The sequence below is a fragment of the Mus caroli genome, unplaced genomic scaffold (genome assembly GCF_978045245.1).
Source record: "Mus caroli unplaced genomic scaffold, Mus_caroli_1 scaffold_5, whole genome shotgun sequence".
NCBI lineage: Eukaryota > Metazoa > Chordata > Mammalia > Rodentia > Muridae > Mus > Mus caroli.
Genome location: NW_028227260.1, coordinates 90,221,873 through 90,242,463, shown reverse-complemented (window position 1 = coordinate 90,242,463; position 20,591 = coordinate 90,221,873). Strand labels below are relative to the sequence as shown.

Genomic DNA, 20,591 nt, shown 5'->3' with positions numbered 1-20,591 from the left:
GTGAGAGGAATGGAGGTGAGAACTAACCTGAGAAAGGAACTGAGCTGAGGAGAAGTTTTTAGACAGAACACTTTTTAGATTAGAAGGAGAATGCAGAGTGGAATAACTTATAAACTACATGTAACATAAAATACTAAGAGAGCAATGTCCAGAATGCAGAGGGAGAGAGGAACAAATAAGATGCTGCAGAGACTAGAAGGAATAGGCAAGCTTCTCCTTACCATGGTAAGGACAAGGCAGGGCTAGTCTTATTAAAAAGAACAGGGCTTTTTTTCTTTTCAAACGTGGGTTTAATTCATTTAGTATTAAAAGGGTAGAAGCTATTTTTTCTCTATGCAATAAAGATTGCAGCTCAATTTTCATCCAGAATGAGAGAGTTCGTTCTTCACCAGTGCTTAGTCTTTTCCTCCATATACATATGTAAGTATGGATATGTGTGTAAGTATGTAATTGTGAAATGCATGCAAGGTGGGCCCAACTGGCTTTGAATGGTGTATAAATGAATAAATGAGCATATATGGATCTGTATATGAACTAATGTGAGATTGTGCATATTCACTTATGTAAAAATTTTTCGCCTCCCACCAAGGCCTCTCTGACGAGGAAACTCTGGCCTCCGCTTCCTCCTCCTCCGACTCAGACGCCGGCGGAGCCTCCCCGCCCCCGCGGAAGAAGCCCCGAGCCTCGGCGGCGGAGGGAGCAGGAGAGCCCGGGGCCTCGGCCGGCCGAGCAGGCCCACCCCCCTCGCCCTCGCCCTCGCCGGCCGCCTCCTCCTCCTCCTCCGTGGTGGTGGTGGTGGGACTGCCTCCGGCCGCCCCCGCCGCCCCGCAGCGGAGCAGCGGCCACAGCCTGGTCAGTGGCGGCACCATGCAGGCCAACGGGGCGGGAGGAGGCGGCGGCGGCGGCGGCGGGGGCGGCGGGGGCCAGGGCCAGACCCCGGAGCTCGCCTGCCTGTCGGCGCAGAACGGGGAGTCGTCCCCTTCGGCGACGTCCGCGGGGGACCTGGCCCACGCCAACGGGCTCCTGCCTGCCGCCCCCTCCGACGCTTGCAACAATAGCAACAGCCTGAGTGTCAATAACGGGGTTCCCGGCGGGGCCGCCGCGGCCTCCGCCGCCCAGGCCACCCCAGAGCTGGGCAGCAGCCTCAAGAAGAAGAAAGGGCTCTCGCAGTCTGATGAGGATGTCATTAGGCTCATAGGACAGCACCTCAATGGCCTAGGGCTCAACCAAACTATTGATCTCCTCATGCAAGAGTCAGGATGTCGTTTAGAGCATCCTTCTGCTACCAAATTCCGAAATCATGTCATGGAAGGAGACTGGGATAAGGCAGAGAATGACCTGAATGAACTAAAGCCTTTAGTGCATTCTCCTCATGCTATTGTGAGGATGAAGTTTCTGCTGCTGCAGCAGAAGTACCTGGAATACCTGGAGGATGGCAAGGTCCTGGAGGCACTTCAAGTTCTATGCTGCGAACTGACGCCGTTGAAATACAACACCGAGCGCATCCATGTCCTTAGTGGGTATCTGATGTGCAGCCATGCCGAAGACCTACGGGCAAAAGCTGAATGGGAAGGCAAGGGCACAGCGTCCCGGTCCAAACTGCTGGACAAGCTTCAGACCTATTTACCACCATCAGTGATGCTTCCCCCACGGCGTTTACAGACTCTCCTGCGGCAGGCGGTGGAACTACAAAGGGATCGGTGCCTATATCACAATACCAAACTTGACAATAATCTAGATTCTGTGTCTCTACTTATAGATCATGTTTGTAGTAGGAGGCAGTTTCCCTGTTACACTCAGCAGATACTTACAGAGCATTGTAATGAAGTATGGTTCTGTAAAGTCTCTAATGATGGCACGAAACTAGCAACAGGATCAAAGGATACCACAGTTATCATATGGCAAGTTGATCCGGATACCCACCTGTTAAAACTGCTTAAAACGTTAGAAGGACATGCATATGGTGTCTCTTATATAGCATGGAGTCCAGATGACAGCTATCTTGTTGCTTGTGGTCCAGATGACTGCTCTGAGCTTTGGCTTTGGAATGTAGACGGGAGAATTAAGAACAAAAATGAGCCAATCTCATGAAGACAGTTTGACCAGTGTGGCCTGGAATCCAGATGGGAAACGCTTTGTGACGGGAGGTCAGCATGGTCAGTTCTACCAGTGTGACCTGGACGGAAATCTTCTGGACTCCTGGGAAGGAGTGCGAGTATAGTGCCTGTGGTGATTGAGTGACAGAAAGACTGTGCTGGCTTCGGACACGCACCAGAGAGTCCGGGGCTACAACTTTGAGGACCTGACAGATAGAAACATAGTACAGGAAGATCATCCTATTATGTCATTTACTATTTCCAAAAATGGCCGATTAGCTTTGTTAAATGTAGCAACTCAGGGAGTTCATTTATGGGACTTGCAAGACAGAGTGTTAGTAAGGAAATATCAAGGTGTTACCCAAGGGTTTTATACAATCCATTCGTGTTTTGGAGGCCATAATGAAGACTTCATCGCGAGTGGCAGTGAAGATCACAAGGTTTACATCTGGCACAAACGTAGTGAACTGCCAATTGTGGAGCTCACAGGGCACACGCGCACAGTAAATTGTGTTAGCTGGAACCCACAGATTCCATCCATGATGGCCAGTGCCTCAGACGATGGCACTGTTAGAATATGGGGACCAGCACCTTTCATAGACCACCAGAATATTGAAGAGGAATGCAGTAGCATGGATAGTTGATGGCAAATTTGGAGCAGACGACTTCTGTTTAACAAAATTAGTCGTATTTTAATGGCTTGGGATTTGGTACAAACAAACATGATTGATAGCTGGACAGACATGCTCGTCATGGAAAAAAAAAAAAAAAAGAACCATTTTGAAGCCCGATTGGGGCCAAACATTTACACCTTGCTTCCTAGTAACCAGTTGATGAAGCACGTCTAGAACGTTGTTGGATACCATGTTGAATTATTCCCCATCGGTTGTGAAGAACTGTGCTACTACATTCAGGCTTACCCATTGAACTCAGTATATATATATTTTCCCTCCTGCCTTTTGTCTGGTGGGACACCATTCTTGTTGCTCTTCTGTGTAATGAAGTTCAAATGCTTGTTTGGAGACTTTATTTAACAGTTTAGAAGGCTTGATAGGAAGAGGTCATTAGTCTGAAGAGTATACATTAGACAGGAAAGAATTTCCTTTCGTTTCTCCAAATCTTTCCGCCTTATTTAGCTTGAGATCTTTGCAGCTTGGTTCATGGATTCTAGCCTTGCCCGTTGCGCAGTATATACTGATCAGATGATAAACCAGTGAACTATGTCAAAAGCACTCTCAATATTACATTTGACAAAAAGTTTTGTACTTTTCACATAGCTTGTTGCCCCGTAAAAGGGTTAACAGCACAATTTTTTAAAAATAAATTAAGAAGTATTTATAAAAAAAAAATTCGTTCTGTGAATGTTTCGTTCTTCTCCTAGTTCAATAGAATTTTATTGCTCCAAACTCCCCCTAGCCTGACAAGCAAGAGGCATCTGGACAATAGAGAAAAGGATCTAGCAATTAATCCTTTACTTAATCTCCCTCTGTTTTAGGATAAGGTGCTTAGTGCTTGTGACTATAGCCTCTGGCCTCAGAGGATCACAGAATGCAGGTCAGCTAAAATAGCATAGTAACTTAGACTAAGATAAGTAACCTTTTTATTGTACAGCAACTCAAAATTTCTCATAAGACAAAGTCTTACCCTCTTCCTATGATCTTCCCCCTCCATTGCCTAAAGAAGAACTGACAAGGGTACTTTGTTCCCCATTCTAAGAAGGAACGAAGTATCCACAGTTTGGTCTTCCTACTTCTTGAGTTTCAAATGTTTTGCAAATTATATCTTGGATCTGCTAAGTTTTTAGGCTAATATCCGCTTAACAGTGAGTGCATACCATGTTTGTTCTTTTGTGATTGAGTTACCTCACTCAGGATGATATCCTCCAGAGGCATCCATTTGCCTAAGAATTTCATGAATTCATTGTTTTTAATTGCTGAGTAGTACTCAATTGTATAAATGTACCACAATGTCTGTATCCATTCCTCTGTTGAGGGACATCTGGGTTCTTTCCAGCTTCTGGCTATTATAAATAAGGCTGATATGAACATAGTGGAGCATGTGTCCTTATTACAAGTTGGAACATCTTTCAGGAGAGGAATTGCTGGATCTTCCAGTAGTATTCTGTCCAATTTTCTGAGGAACTGCCAGACTGATTTCCAGAGTGGTTGTACCAGCTTGCAATCCCACCAACAATGGAAGAGTGTCCCCTTTTCTCCACATCCTCCCCAGCATCTGATGTCACCTGAATTTTTGATCTTAGACATTGTGACTGGTATGAGGTAGAATCTCAGGGTTGTTTTGATTTGCATTTCCTTGATGATTAAGGATGTTGAACATTTTTTCAGGTGCTTCTCAGCCTTTCAATATTCCTCAGTTGAGAATTCTTTGTTTACCCCATTTTTTAATAGGGTTATTTGATTTTCTGGAGTCCATCCTCTTGAGTTCTTTACATATATTGCCCCTATCTGATTTAGGATTGGGAAAGATCCTTTCCCAATCTGTTGGTGGTCTTTTTGTCTTATTGACAGTGTCTTTTGCCTTACAGAAACTTTGCAATTTTATGAGGTCCCATTTGTCAATTCTTGATCTTACAGCACAAGCCATTGGTGTTCTGTTCAGGAATTTTTCCCCTGTGCCCATATCTTTGAGGCTTTTCCTCACTTTCTCCTCTATAAGTTTCAATGTCTCTGGTTTTATGTGGAGTTCCTTGATCCACATAGACTTGACCTTAGTACAAGGAGATAAGAATGGATCAATTCACAATCTTGTACATGATAACCACCAGTTGTGCCAGCACCATTTGTTGAAAATGCTGTCCTTTTTCCATGGGATGGTTTTATCTCCCTTGTTAAAGATCAAGTGACCATAGGTGTGTGGGTTCATTTCTGGGTCTTCATTTCTATTCCATTGATCTACCTGTCTGTCACTGTACCCATGGAAGAAGTTACAGAGACAAAGTTCGGAGCTAAGGCAGAAGGAAAGACCATCCAGAGACTGCCCCACCCAGGGATCCATCCCATATACAACCACCAAACCCAGACACTATTTCATATGCCTGAAAGATTTTGCTGACAGGACCCTGATATAGCTCACTCGTGTGAGTCTATGCCAATGCCTGGCAAATACAGAAGTGGATGTCCACAGTCATCTATTGGATGGATCATAGGGCCCCTAATTAAGGATCTAGAGAAAGTACCAATGGAACTAAAGGGGTATGCCACCCTATAGGAGGAACAACGATATGAACTAACCAATACCCGTCACCCGAAAGCTCCTGTCTCTAGCTGCATATGTAGCAGAGGATGGCCTAGTTGGCCATCAATGGGAGGAGAGACCCTTGGTCTTGCAATGATCATAATGTCCCAGTACTGGGAAATGCCAGGGCCAGGAAGTGGGAGTGGGTGGGTAGGGTAGCAGGGTGGGGGGAGGGTATATGGGGCTTGGGGGATAGCATTTGAAATGTAAACAAAGAAAATATCTAATAAAAAAAAGATAAAGGTCACCTACCCTGGAATTCACATAATATGTGCTTTATATCAAGACTTCAAGCTCACTTGGTGGTCTCCATCTTGGTAATAGAAAATCCAAGCATGCTGGACTTCTGCAGAATAAAACACTCTTTGCTTTTGCATAAAAAAAGAACAACCCCACTCAGGGGCTGGCTCCTGGCATCCAAGAAAGGAACGTGGATGCAGGAACTGAAGCACACTCCTTCATAGAGGAATGCTGCTTACTAGCTTGCTCCATCTGGCTTGCTCAGCTACATACATATACAATTCTGGACCACCTATCCAGGAATGGTACCACCCACTATGAGCTGGGACTGTTTACATCAATCAGCAATTAAGACAATGCACCATAGCAGACAGCTTCTGGGAACGGCGGGAGCCACAGAGCCGCTGAGGCAGCACCCTTTTCAGGCTGCAGTCATCCGGCCACCCTTTCGGCCAGAGGACAGGTCTCCGCCTGGCTCAGAAGCCCTGTGCCTCAGGAGCAGCGGGCACCAACTTGGTTCCATGACTCCACCGAACTTAGGAATTTAGTCTGCACAGGTGAGAGTGTGAACCACAGAAGCAGATAGCTTCAGGGACAGGCGGGAGCCACAGAGCCGCTGAGGCAGCACCCTTTTCAGGCCACAGACGGCCGGCCACCCTCCCGGCCAGAGGACAGGTGTCCACCTGGCTCAGAAGCCCTCTGCTTCAGGAGCAGCAGGCGCCATCTTGGTTCCAGGACACCTCCGAACTTAGGAACTTAGTCTGCACAGGTGAGAGTGTTCACCACAGAAGCTGACAGCTTCTGTGACCTGCCAAAGCAACACAGCTTCTGGGGAAGGTCCTGTTTTGGGCCTTCTTCTTTGGCCAGGAGGAGGTCCAAACACAAGATATCTGTGCACCTTCCCTGTAAGAGGAGAGCTTGCCAGCAGAGAGTGCTCTGACCACTGAAACTCATGGAAGAGAGCCTGTCTCCCAGGTCTGCTGATAGACAGTACCAGAATCACCATAAGAATAATCTCTAAACAGAGTCAACAATAACATCTAACTCCAGAGATTACCAAATGCCGAAAGGTAAACGCAAGAATCTTACTAACAGGAACCAAGACAGCTCACCATCATCAGAACCCAGGACTCCCACTTCGCCCAGTCAGGGCACCCCAACACACCCGAAAAGCTAGACCCGGATTTGAAAGCATATCTCATGATGATGGTAGAGGACATCAAGAAGGACTTTAATAACTCACTTAAAGGAATACAGGAGAACACTGCTAAAGAGTTACAAGTCCTTAAAGCAAAACAGGAAAACACAACCAAAGAGGTAGAAGTCCTTAAAGAAAAACAGGAAAACACATCCAAACAGGTGATGGAAATGAACAAAACTATACTATACCTTAAAAGGGAAGTAGACACAATAAAGAAAACTCAAAATGAGGCAACACTGGAGATAGAAACCTGAGGAAAGAAATCTGGACCCATAGATGCAAGCATTAGCAACAGAATACAAGAGATGGAAGAGAGGATCTCAGGTCCAGAAGATTCCATAGAGAACATCAGCACAACAATCAAAGAAAATGGAAAATGCAAAAAGATCCTAACTCAAAACATCCAGGAAATCCAGGACACAATGAGAAGACCAAACCTATGGATAATAGGAGTGGATGAGAATGAAGATTTTCAACTCAAAGGACCAGCAAATATCTTCAACAAAATTATAGAAGAAAACTTCCCAAATCTAAAGAAAGAGATGCCAATGAACATACAAGAAGCCTACAGAACTCCAAATAGAATGGACCAGAAAAGAAATTCTTCCCGACACAAAATAATCAGAACAACAAATGCACTAAATAAAGATAGGACACTAAAAGAAGTAATGGAAAAAGGTCAAGTAACATATAAAGGCAAGCCTATCAGAATTACACCAGAGACTATGAAAGCCAAAAGAGCCCGGACAGATGTTATACAGACACTAAGAGAACACAAATTGTAGCCAAGGATAATATACCCAGCAAAACTCCCAATTACCATAGATGGAGAAACCACAGTATTCCACGACAAAACCAAATTCACACATTACCTTTCCATGAATCCAGCCATTCAAAGGAAAATAACAGAAAAAAACCAATACAAGGATAGGAACTACGCCCTAGAAAAAAGAAGAAGGTAATCCCTCAACAAACCTAAAAGAAGACAGCCACAAGAACAGAATGCCATCTTTAACAACAACAACAACAACAACAAAAAAAACAGGATACAACAATTACTTTTCCTTAATATCTCTTAATATCAATGGTCTCAACTCCCCAATAAAAAGACATAGACTTACAAACTGGCTACACAAACAAGACCCAACATTTTTTACTTACAGGAAACTCATCTCAGAGAAAACGATAGACACTACCTCAGAATGAAAGGCTAGAAAACAATTTTCCAAGCAAATGGTATGAAGAAACAAGCCTGAGTAGCCATTCTAATTTCTGATAAGATTGACTTCCAACCCAAAGTCATCAAAAATGACAAAGAGGGGCACTTCATTCTCTTCAAATGTAAAATCCTCCAAGAGGAACTATCAATTCGGAATATCTATGCTCCAAATACAAGGGCAGCCACATTCATTAAAGAAACTTTAGTAAAGCCCAAAGCACACATTGCACTTCAAACAATAATAGTGGGAGACTTCAACACACCACTTTCACCAATGGACATATCATGGAAACAGAAACTAAACAGGGACACAGTGAAACTAACAGAAGTTATGAAACAAATGGTTCTGACAGATATCTACAGAACATTTTATCCTAAAACAAAAGGATATACCTTATTCTCAGCACCTCATGGTACCTTCTCCAAAATTGACAACATAATATGTCTCAAAACAGGCCTCAACAGATACAAAAATGTTGAAATTGTCCCATGCATCCTATCAGATCACCATGGACTAAGGCTGATCTTCAATAACAAAATAAATAATAAACAGGCAACATTCACGTGGAAACTGAACAACACTCTTCTCAATGATACCTTGGTCAAGGAAGGAATAAAGAAAGAAATTAAGGACTTCTTAGAGTTCAATGAAAATGAAGCCACAACATACCCAAACTTATGAGACACAATGAAAGAATTTATAAGAGGAAAACTCATAGCTCTGAGTGCCTCCAAAAAGAAACTAGAGAGAGCACACATTAGCAGCTTGACAACACACCTAAAAGCTCTAGAACAAAAGGAAGCAAATTCACCCTAGAGAAGTAGACTGCAGGAAATAATCAAACTCAGGGGCAAAATCAACCAAGTGGAAACAAGAAAAACTATTCAAAGAATCAACCAATCGAGGAGCTGGTTCTTTGAGAAAATCAACAAGATAGGCAAACCCTTAGCCAGACTCACTAGAGGGCACAGGGAAAGCATTCTAATTAACAAAATAAGAAATGAAAAGGGAGACATAACAACAGATCCTGAAGAAATCCAACACACCATCAGATCATTCTACAAAAGGCTATACTCAACAAAACTGAAAAACCTGGACGAAATGGAGAAGTTTCTAGAAAGATACCAGGTACCAAAGTTGAATCAAGATCAGGTTAATGATCTAAACAGCCCTATAACCCCCAAAGAAATAGAAGCAGTCATTAATAGTCTCCCAACCAAAAAAAGCCCAGGACCAGATGGGTTTAGTGCAGAGTTCTATCAGACCTTCAAAGAAGATCTAATCCCAGTTCTTCACAAACTATTCCACAAAATAGAAACAGAAGGTACTCTACCCAACTCATTCTATGAAGCCACAATTACTCTGATACCTAAACCACAAAAAGGCCCCACAAAGATAGAGAACTTCAGACCAATATCCCTTATGAATATTGATGCAAAAATCATCAATAAAGTTCTTGCTAACAGAATCCAAGAACACATCAAAACAATCATCCATCCTGACCAAGTAGATTTCATCCCAGGGATGCAGGGATGGCTCAATATATAGAAATCCATCAACGTAATCCAGTATATAAACAAACTGAAAGACAAAAACCACATGATCATCTCCTTAGATGCTGAGAAAGCCTTTGACAAAATCCAACACCCATTCATGATAAAAGTCTTGGAAAGATCAGGAATTCAAGGCCCATACCTAAACATGATAAAAGCAATCTACAGCAAACCAGTAGCCAGCATCAAAGTAAATGGTGAGAACCTTGAAGCAATCGCACTAAAATCAGGGACTAGACAAGGCTGTCCACTCTCTCCATACCTATTCAACATTGTACTTGAAGTCCTAGCCAGAGCAATTAGACAACAAAAGGAGTTCAAGGGGATACAAATTGAAAAGGAAGAAGTCAAAATATCACTTTTTGCAGATGATATGATAGTATGTATAAGTGACCCTAAAAATTCCACCAGAGAACTCCTAAGCCTGATAAAGAGCTTCAGTGAAGTAGCTGGATATAAAATTAACTCAAACAAGTCAATGGCCTTTCTCTACACAAAGGTCAAACAGGCTGAGAAAGAAATTCAGGAAACAACACCGTTCTCAATAACCACAAATAATATAAAATACATAGGCATGACTCTAACTAAGGAATTGAAAGATCTGTATGACAAGAACTTCATGTCCCTGAAGAAAGAAATTAAAGAAGATCTCAGAAGATGGAAAGATCTCCCATGCTCATAGATTGGCAGGATCAATATAGCAAAAATGGCTATCTTGCCAAAAGCAATCTACAGATTCAATGCATCCCCCATCAAAATTCCAACTCAATTCTTCAAGGAATTAGAAAGGGCAATCGGCAGATTCATCTGGAATAACAAAAAACCTAGGATAGCAAAACCTCTTCTCAAGGATAAAAGAACCTCTGGTGGAATCACCATGCCCTAACTAAAGCTGTACTACAGAGCAATTGTGATAAAAACTACATGGTACTGGTATAGTGACAGACAAGTAGACCAATGGAACAGAATTTAAGACCCAGAAATGAACCCACACACCTATGGTCACTTGATCTTTGACAAGGGTGCTAAAACCATCCAGTGGAAAAAAGACAGCATTTTCAAGGAATGGTGCTGGCACAACTGGCTGTTACCATGTAGAAGATTGCGAATTGATCCATTACTATCTCCTTGTACTAAGGTCAAATCTAAGTGGATTAAGGATCTCCACATAAAACCAGAGACACTGAAACTTATAGAGGAGAAAGTATGGAAAAGCCTCGAAGATATGGGTACAGGGGAAAAATTCACAAATAGAACAGCAATGGCTTGTGCTGTATGATCGAGAATCGATAAATTGGACCTCATAAAATTGCAAAGCTTCTGCAAGGCAAAAGACACTGTCAATAAGCCAAAAAGACCACCAACAGATTGGGAAAGGATCTTTACCTATCCCAAATCAGATAGAGGACTAATATCCAATATATATAAAGAACTCCATAAAATCAAATAACCCCATTAAAAAAATGGGGCTCAGAACTGAACAAAGAATTCTCACCTGAGGAATACCGAATGGCTGAGAAGCACCTGAAAAAATGTTCAACATCCTTAATCATCAGGGAAATGCAAATCAAAACAAACAACCCTGAGATTCCACCTCACACTAGTCAGAATGCCTAAGATGAAAAATTCAGGTGATAGCAGATGCTGGCGAGGATGTGGAGAAAGAGGAACACTCCTCCATTTTTGGTGAGATTGCAAGCTTGTACAACCACTCTGGAAATCAGTCTGGCGGTTACTCAGAAAATTGGACATAGTACTACTGGAGGATCCAGCAATACCTCTCCTGGGCATATATCCAGAAGATGTCCCAACCGGTAAGAAACACACATGCCCCACAATGTTCATAGCAGCCTTATTTATAATAGCCAGAAGCTGGAAAGAACCCAGATGCCCGTCAACAGAGGAATGGATACAGAAAATGTGGTACATTTACACAATGGAGTACTACTCAGCTATTAAAAAGAATGAATTTATGAAATTCCTAGGCAAATCGATGGACATGGAGGGTATCATCCTGAGTGAGTTAACCCAATCACAAAGGAACTCTCACAATATGTACTCACTGATAAGTGGATATTAGCCCAGAAACTTAGGATACCCAAGATATAAGATACAATTTGCTAAACGCATTAAACTCAAGAGAATGAAGACCAAAATGTGGACACTTTGCCCCTTCTTAGAATAGGGAACAAAACACCCATGGAAGGAGTTACAGAGACAAAGTTTGGAAATGTGAGGAAAGGATGGACCATCTAGCGATTGCCATATTCAGACATCCATCCCATGATCAGCTTCCAAACGCTGACACCATTGCATACACTAGCAAGATTTTGCTGAAAGGACCCAGATATAGCTGTCTCTTGTGAGACTATGCTAGGGCCTAGCAAACACAGAAGTGGATGCTCACAGTTATCTATTGAATGGATCACAGGGCCCGCAATAGAGGAGCTAGAGAAAGCACCCAAGGAACTAAAGGGGATTGCAACCGTATAGGTGGAACAACAATATGAACTAACCAGTACCCTGGAGCTCTTGTCTCTAGCTGCATATGTATCAAAAGATGGCCTAATAGGCCATCACTTGAAAGAGAGGCCCATAGGACTTGCAAACTTTACATGCCCCAGTACAGGGGAACGCCAGGGCCAAAAAGGGGTAGTGGGTGGGTAGGGGAGTGGGGGGGGAGGGTATGGGGGACTTTTGGTATAGCATTGGAAATGTAAATGAGCTAAATACCTAATAAAAAATGGGAAAAAAAAGAAAATGCACCATAAACCAATTCAATTGTAGCAATTTCTCAGTTTAAGTCCCTTTGTCCTAGTTAGTGTCTAGGTTTGTGAAAGTTAAGAAAAACTAGCCAATACACTAATCCAAATTATTCATAACCAAAATGCTCTAAAATTTGAAATTTTTAGAGCCTCAAGTGGGATGACAAAAATGCAATATTCCATACCTGATACTATGGCATAAATGAGTTAAAATACTGCCACACTAAAAATATTGTATCAGATTGCCTTTTTTGCTAGGTAAATATGAAATATAAGTGACTTTTTGGTTACACTTAGTTTTCTTTTGAAAAATATTTTATGTATCTGTAAATATTCTAAAATCTGAAGAAATCTGAAATCAGAAGCAATTCTGGTTCCAAGCCTTGTTAATAAATATTTCATCTATCTATAGAATACCCAACAATTCATTAGATGCATTCTACCTGTGCTTAGGTAAAACTAATTATTTATTGTCACTAAGAGTCATACAGACTTAAAACTAATCAGGTACTATTTTGTGTTTTTAAATGTGTTTTCATGCTTGACATACTGCGAGTATTACTTTCCAACTGTTTCACATATTCTTCCAGTATTGTGCAACAGTTGCCATAAATGATGTATAAATAATTTGTTTTTGTAGTGTGGAGATAGAACCCAGAAATGTCCAGGGTCTCACTACTTAATCCAATAGGGCTCTGAAATCTCTATGTAATCCAGGGTGAACTTGATCTAGTGATTTTTCTTGCCCCATCTTCCTGAGTACTGAGATTACAGGTACAAGTCATACTGGCTTTGGCTGTCTTGACAACACTATTCACAAAATTGAAGAATAAATGCACTTCAGCCGCAAGCCACACATTGCCTGCCCTGGTTTATTTTTATTGTTGTAATGCTGCATTAGTAAACAGGAGGAATTATGCTTTACTTTATTATTGTTTCTGTAAAGTTTCATGAACAGGGCAGCCTGTCTACTTTCGTCTATATTTTCAGATATTTCCATTGTATATCTCCACATATATTATTTATGTACTGAAATAAATATAATTTACTTGTAAGAGTCCTAATTTAGAGCAAACACTTAAGACACCTTTCTTATTATTTGATTCTTCTTTCTCCATCATGATTTCACTGACCAAATCAGGGAAAATGAGAATCATAATTTTGGTATCAGATATAATTATTTTTCAACAGCACATCCTCCTTGATCTGCAAGCTGATGTGTCACAGGAAAGTAGCGAGTTAGGTAGTTCCCTAGTTAGCAATTCGCAAACTAAGAAAATTAGGTGTTTCTTTTAAATTTATATTCTGTTATATTGTCTCTTCAAGTAAAGATGTTTGTAATATGTTCATATGAGACACTTAAAGGCTGACGATATAATTATTTACTTAAGTATTAAGAAAATGGCAATATAAATAAAACTTGCACTTCACTACTGTATAAGAAAACAAGCAGTAAATATATTTACTCAGCTTCATTGTAACATGTTTAATTGCATTGTAATGGTGTTAGTTTGTGGGAAAAATGGATTTTGCCCTTAGGAAACAACAAACTGAACCTGATTAAAAATAAGTCATTATCATTTCATTCTTTGCTGTCAATGTTTGAAAGTCATTGCACTATGATTATAGAAGATTCTAACATAAATACATTTGGTAAGACAATTTGAAATATGTAATATTTTATGGTCAACACAAAACTTAGAATAAAAACTTCAGATCTTAGAAGTTGTTTTCTCCTTAAGTTTCTGTTTTTCCCTTTAAATGTCTTAAAAAGACATTTTCTTGACAAGGATTTCTAAAACAAGGTATGTTTCATTGGTTATAGTTGTCATTATACTCTGGTGCTAACTGAAAGACAAAAGGTGATTAAAAGCAACACAATGCTTTGAAGTATTAGTTTAAGTAAACCAGGTGCACAGATGATGTAGCTGTTATTTTATTGTGATGTCATTGTTGCTGTGAGGGTTAATCTTCTGTTTGATTGCCAAGTGCTTAGGAGATTTCTAAAGCACATCTCTCTAAGGATGTTTCCAGACATGGTAACAGGGAAAAAGACTTGCTCTGAATGTGAGCAGTGCCATCCCATAGATGGAAGTATATTGAATTAAAGTAGGAATAAATAAAAGCTCACACTAGAGATAGTTCATTCAACCTACTTACTGAACACACAATGTGAGCTGTTCTACTGCACCATAATGATATATTGAATTTTTGAACACAGGAGGGAAAACAAATAATTCCTCCTGTTAAGAGTATTTTCTGATTTACTTATTTTGTTTCATTTGTATGGGTGCTTTTTTCTCTATATATGTATGTATGTATGTATCTACATATGTATGTATGTATATATGTTCTCTCTCTCTCTCTCTCTCTCTCTCTCTCTCTCTCTCTCTCTCTCTCTCTCTCTTTCTCTGTGTGTGTGTGTGTGTGTGTGTTACCTAAAGTGGTTAGAAAAGGTTACCTGATCCCTTGAAACTGGAGTCAGAGATCATTGTGAGCCACTATATAGGTGGTGAGAATTAAACTTGGGTGCTCTGCAAGAACATCACGCGCTCTAAACCACTTAGCCACTTCTCCAAGTCCCCCCTTTTAGATTTTTTTGATATATATTTAGTTATATAAATGGAAAACTAACTAACACAAAATTTGGTACCACAGAGATTGTTGTAATGACTATATACAAAGCAGTTCAGAAGAAAGATGGAGATAATTTGTGGGAGAAAATTGGAATGCATGGTAATGAAATCTTTAAATTCATAAGCACAGTTTAATTGGTGATTCTGGTGAAAATTTGGAATTCCAGAATGCTAATAGAAATTCAGTTAACAAAAAAAAATGTTCATATATTTCAAACTGTCAACAGTAACCTACAATGATCTTTTGGGAATTACAATAGAGAGCATTAATAGTGCATTATGTCAAATAACCTTTTATTTTTCCCTTTTCCTGAGATTTTATGCGAGGTTAAATTTAAAGGTCACAGACTAATTTTTTAGACTAAATTTCAAAGCAGGCTTTAACTCTCAAGGTGTGGTGCAATTATTATTTCCTGCTTTGAGTTAAAGTTGGGGTGCAAATTAAAACAAAAAAAGCAGAGTGGATTTGAAATTGGCAGGTTTTTTAAACAAGTTCTCACCATATGCATTCACTTATATAATTGATGAATTCTAGTATAAATGTAGAGCATTATCAAAAACAGTGACCTATACCACATAGGGGAAAAAATTTGGACAACTAGAATGCAATGCTTTCTTTTTTCCTTCAGTCTTGTAAAACCACTCACTCTAAATTTACTTAGTCAAGCCCCCTTTTTCTCCCCACTTAATGAGACTCTTTATTCTACAATCTATTTTGAGTTTATGTTTGTATAAAAAAATTTTAATATGGATTTAAAAAGTTCTTTTTAATATGGATATCCAATTGATCCAGCAAGTATTTGCTAGAAAATGTAGGTTTGTGTACTGGCTGGTTTTATGTGTCAACTTGACACAGACTTGTGTTATCACAGAGAAAGGAGCTTCAGTTGGGGAAGTGCCTCCATGAGATACAACTGTGGGGTATTTTCTCAATTAGTGATCAAGGGGGAAAGGCCCCTTGTGGGTGGGACCATCTCTGGGCTGGCAGTCTTGGGTTCTATAAGAGAGCAGGCTGAGCAAGCCAGGGGAGGCAAGCCAGTTAAGAACATCCCTCCATGGCCTCTGCATCAGCTCCTGCTCCCTGCCCTGCTTGAGTTCCAGTCCTGACTTCCTTGGTGATGAACAGCAATGTGGAAGTGTAAGCCGAATAAACCCTTTCCTCCCCAACTTGCTTCTTGGTCATGGTGTTTGTGCAGGAATAGAAACCCTGACTAAGACAGTTGGGTAATTTTAAAGAAACAGAATGAAACAAAACAACACTGCATTGTCTTTTGTTAATTTCCTAGAACTCGTGATGGTTGGATTTGACTACTGACATTTTCGTTGATGAATTGGAGAGGATCCACTTATCTTTGCAACTTCTCAATTAGTACTAATTTATTTGATCAGCTCCCTTCATGTCGTTTATGTATTACAGAAAAAAATTGGTTATTTTTATTTCCATCTTTCCAGTGGCTTGCAGACATCAAAAATTTCTGGGAGCACCGCCTGTTTTATTATTATTATTAATAATACATCTTTGTAGCTACTCCAGTTCTGAATGCTCAAGCAGTTCACAATTCATTTTTCAATATAAATATGGTCCCTACATTATGAATTTTTCTGATAGCCAGATGTCATCTTAGCTACTTAGCAAAAAAAGATAACACCAAACAAACAAAAACCCTTACCTGGTTTTATTCTGTATAATCCCACTCATTCACATCAACATAGTCATTATGGTAGTGAAGTGAAAGAATAGTAATTAATGGAGAAGGAGGTTCAAGAGATTAATAAAGGAAAGGTAGCACTGGAAATATGGGTGGCTCTTATTCCCTTTGACCCTAATTTAGTGAGGGGAGCATGCCCTGAAAAGTCTACATTATAAGAATTTAGAGGAGGTGGATACCATATTCATGGTCCATAAAATGTCTTAGCAGAGGCTGGAGAGACAATGCAGTGGTTAATATTACTGGCTATTCTTTGAGAGAATATTGATTTGATTCCAGACATCCACTTAGTGGTTCATGATTGTTTCTTACTTAAGCTCTAGTGTATGTAACACTCTCTCTCTTGTCCTCTGTGAGCATCATGCATATACAAGGTACACAGGCATAAATGCGGGCATTTTAACATAAAGTTAAAATAAGTAAATCTTCTTCTCTTTTATAGAAAATGGATTACTTTCTGATACAATTTATCATATGATTTATCATATCATAGGATCATAGTTTCCCTGCCCTCTACTTTTTCTAGCTCCTTCCACCTTCCTTCCCATCTGGATCCACCCTCTTTTTGTCTCTCATTAGAAAATAACCAGGCTTCTGAGGGAAATGATAAAATAAATCCAAAAACAGATCAAAATTGAATAACAAGTCTTAGCAGATCTCACACAAGACCTGCTTTTTTCTTGGCATGTGGGAATCAGCCCAGAGGGCAAGTCAGGCAGATTTTTATGCTTCTTTTCTGCAACCCTCCATGTGTCTTTGTATAATTCATTGTAAAAAGCCAAAAAAACTGGGACATTTCAGTTCTTACTCTCTAGACATGTATCTGCACCTGTAAGAGTGACACCTAACAGTACTTACTTCAAATAAACAAAGATAAGGACCTGAAATCCTTCTGACTGAAACCATCCAAACAGTTCCTTCAAATCACTCATTTCATGTAGGTTTGGTTTTAGTGTCAGAAAGGAGTACATTCCATCAAAGATAGAGGGAGCACAAGTGGAAAGCATGTGTGTTAACAGGAAGGGATACTTCTCCACCTCCTTACTCCACAGGGCTACAGACAAGGGCCAAAGGAGGGGAAATAAGGAGAGATAGCTAACATCAAAGATCATTTGAAAAAAAAAAACATTCCCAATTCTACAACTATAGAAGCTTCATAAAATATATAGTATACATATATCAAGAGGGGATTAATAGATTTTCTCTAAAATAAAGTAATAATATCCCAGACACCTCCTGTTATCAGATAAAAGCCTCCATGCCAGGAATGGCATACTTCTTTTTAAGTTGTTCATCAGTGAAGGGCACATAAACTACCCAGGTTTTTGTTATATTCCTGGCTAAACAGAAGATCTTAACACTAACACATGGTTACTGAAGACACTACATACTTGAGTCACAGGATCTGGAGAAGTCAAGCTGGTACCCACCCCGAAGATTCATGCACACTGGCTAGCATTCATACTGCTATAAAGTGCTGTGCATATAGAAGGAGACAAGTAAGCCTGATTCTATCTCACTGAGCTGTAACACAGCAAGCTACAGCATTGTCTAGTCTGACAAGATATATCCATTGCTGCAATAGTGGCACACATATTATAGGAATAGCCAACCACTTTCTAATTAGATTAAAGGATCTCTCCACGAGATGGAACCCATACCTAGTACTGTTTAAGAGGTCAATAACCTATGACTAGATGGCCTATACACTCTAGCAGGAAATGCAACACTATTATTATGCTAAATAGGCATAGTAGTAAAACAATTTCTAATACCTTGTTGCTATGCCCACAGATCAGAGCACTCTCAACCCCAATCAAAAAAGGCCTCTCCTTGCAATTGGTGCCAATTTACACAGAGACCCTAAAAATGGTCGACTGTAGAGTCCTTAATCAGAAATCCATATCACAGCCCTTTCTCCAAGGCTCAAGGAGCTGAAGTGGGGCAAAAATTGTAAGAGCCAATGGTGTTTTCCAACACCAAGGAAATGCTGTTTTCCAGAAACAACAGGAATGTTAGGTCTCAAATCCAGGACAAATTGTTGATGTACCCATCACTATATCAAAATGGCTTCCAGGTTCTCCCTGCATCCTTCAGTCCCTACCTATTACAGGGTATAATTGGCATGTCCCAAACCGTACCCTAAAGTTCTCCAAGGTATTAGCTGCCTTTACCCAGATGCCCTTCACTATATAATTCAGTCATTTTGGTTACCTGGTTCTTTTTGATCTACCCTTTACTCTCTTAGCCCAGGCCACCCCTCTTGGTCAGTGGGTCCTCTCCCCTTTTTCATCCCGACTCTCCTCACATGGTCTGGCCTAGTCTGGTCATGTTCATTCTGGACTCTCCCAGATCTTCCTTCCTTTGCTTATGCTCTCCCTTTTCTCTAAAATAACCTCTACCATAACTAAGAGCAGTCATGTCCTTCCTTCTTTATTTATTTCTCTTTGTTTTTCTTCTCATTCATCTGATGCAGAATCCATGGTAGTGGTACAAATGAGTTCCCTACCAAGAAACTTGGCCATTTTGAACCAAACTTTGATCTGACTCTCCTAAGGTATGTGCAGATGATTTGCTTCTGCTGTCTTGAGCTACCTACAAAATTTGGTTCCAATTTCTAGAGTACAAATATCCAGTTGCTGCTTCCCTCTACATGGTTTCTAACCATTTCTTTCTTATCTACTCCTTTTAAGTAGGTTCTGTCCTGCTATGCCCTCTACGTGGGCACCTCTATATTCCATACATGTTTCTCTGGTTCCTCTAGTCTGCTACACTTCTGGCTTGCTATACCCATGTGGACATTCCCTTTTCTCCTGCTTTCTACCATCTCCTCTTCTGGATAAGTGTCACCCAAAACTTCCTGGTTTGTTATAGTTACTACAAATGCCACACAGGTGTCCCAGGAAGCTCCAATCCAAAGATAAGCCACCCCTTTCCTCAGTGATTTGGGACACTTTTCTCTCTGACAAGTTTCTCATTTCTCTTGGGGAAACCCTGGATGGAAAATTTTATCACAACAAATACTTTATCTGCCTTGATTCAGCTAACTTTCTTTAGATTTCTCCAGGAGATGCAGTCCCACCTTGCAGTACCCTGGGACCCTTTACCTTGCTTCCTCCAACTCAGAGCTCCATTGCTCTTTGTGCCTTCATGGGCCTATACATTGCAAGCTTCCTTGTCTTTCCCCCCTAGGAACTGAAGCCCAGCACGCTGTTACACTATGCTATCCCTCCACCTGATACCCTACCTATCTCCTGTGATCCTTTCTTTGCTCAAGCCACTTCTGTACACTTTTTTGACTGGTATGATGCTTTACAACCCTTATCCCTTTCAGCTTCCTACTACAGCTTCCTTAAGCATGCCTCTGAATAGTCTAAGCATTCCCTCTCAACTTTCTCTTGGAGCTTACAGAAATTCTCTCCAGTGGAGTTTTGCTTTTTGATGTTCCCAATGGCTGAGTTGGTTGACTCATTACCTTATATGAACTCACAGTTTTTGTTAAAACTTTGTTATAATACAGCAATCAGTTGGCCTCAGCATAGCTCAATGGCCAAAGATTGCATAGCTGAGTTTCAAATTCTCACAGATAGTAACAACTGCAAATGTACAAGTGATCCCCAAATCTCTTGCATTTACATGTCCTCTACTTCCCACTCTTTTTTTTTTTTTTTAATATTTTTATTACATATTTTCCTCAATTACATTTCCAATACTATCCCAAAAGTCCCCCATAGCGCCCCCCACTTCCCTACCCACCCATTCCCATTCTTTTGGCCCTGGCATTCCCCTATATTGGGGCATATAAAGTTTGCAAGTCCAATGGGCCTCTCTTTCCATTGATGGCCGACTAGGCCATCTTTCGATACATATGCAGCTAGAGACAAGAGCTCCAGGGTTCTGGTTAGTACATCATGTT

The 20,591-nt window shown here is 40.6% G+C and overlaps 1 pseudogene; it reads left to right on the top strand.

Moving 5' to 3' along the window:
* The first annotated feature begins 867 nt into the window (after positions 1 to 867).
* LOC147004672 (WD repeat-containing protein 26 pseudogene) lies at positions 868 to 3,378 on the top strand (annotated as a pseudogene).
* The last annotated feature ends 17,213 nt before the right edge of the window (positions 3,379 to 20,591 follow it).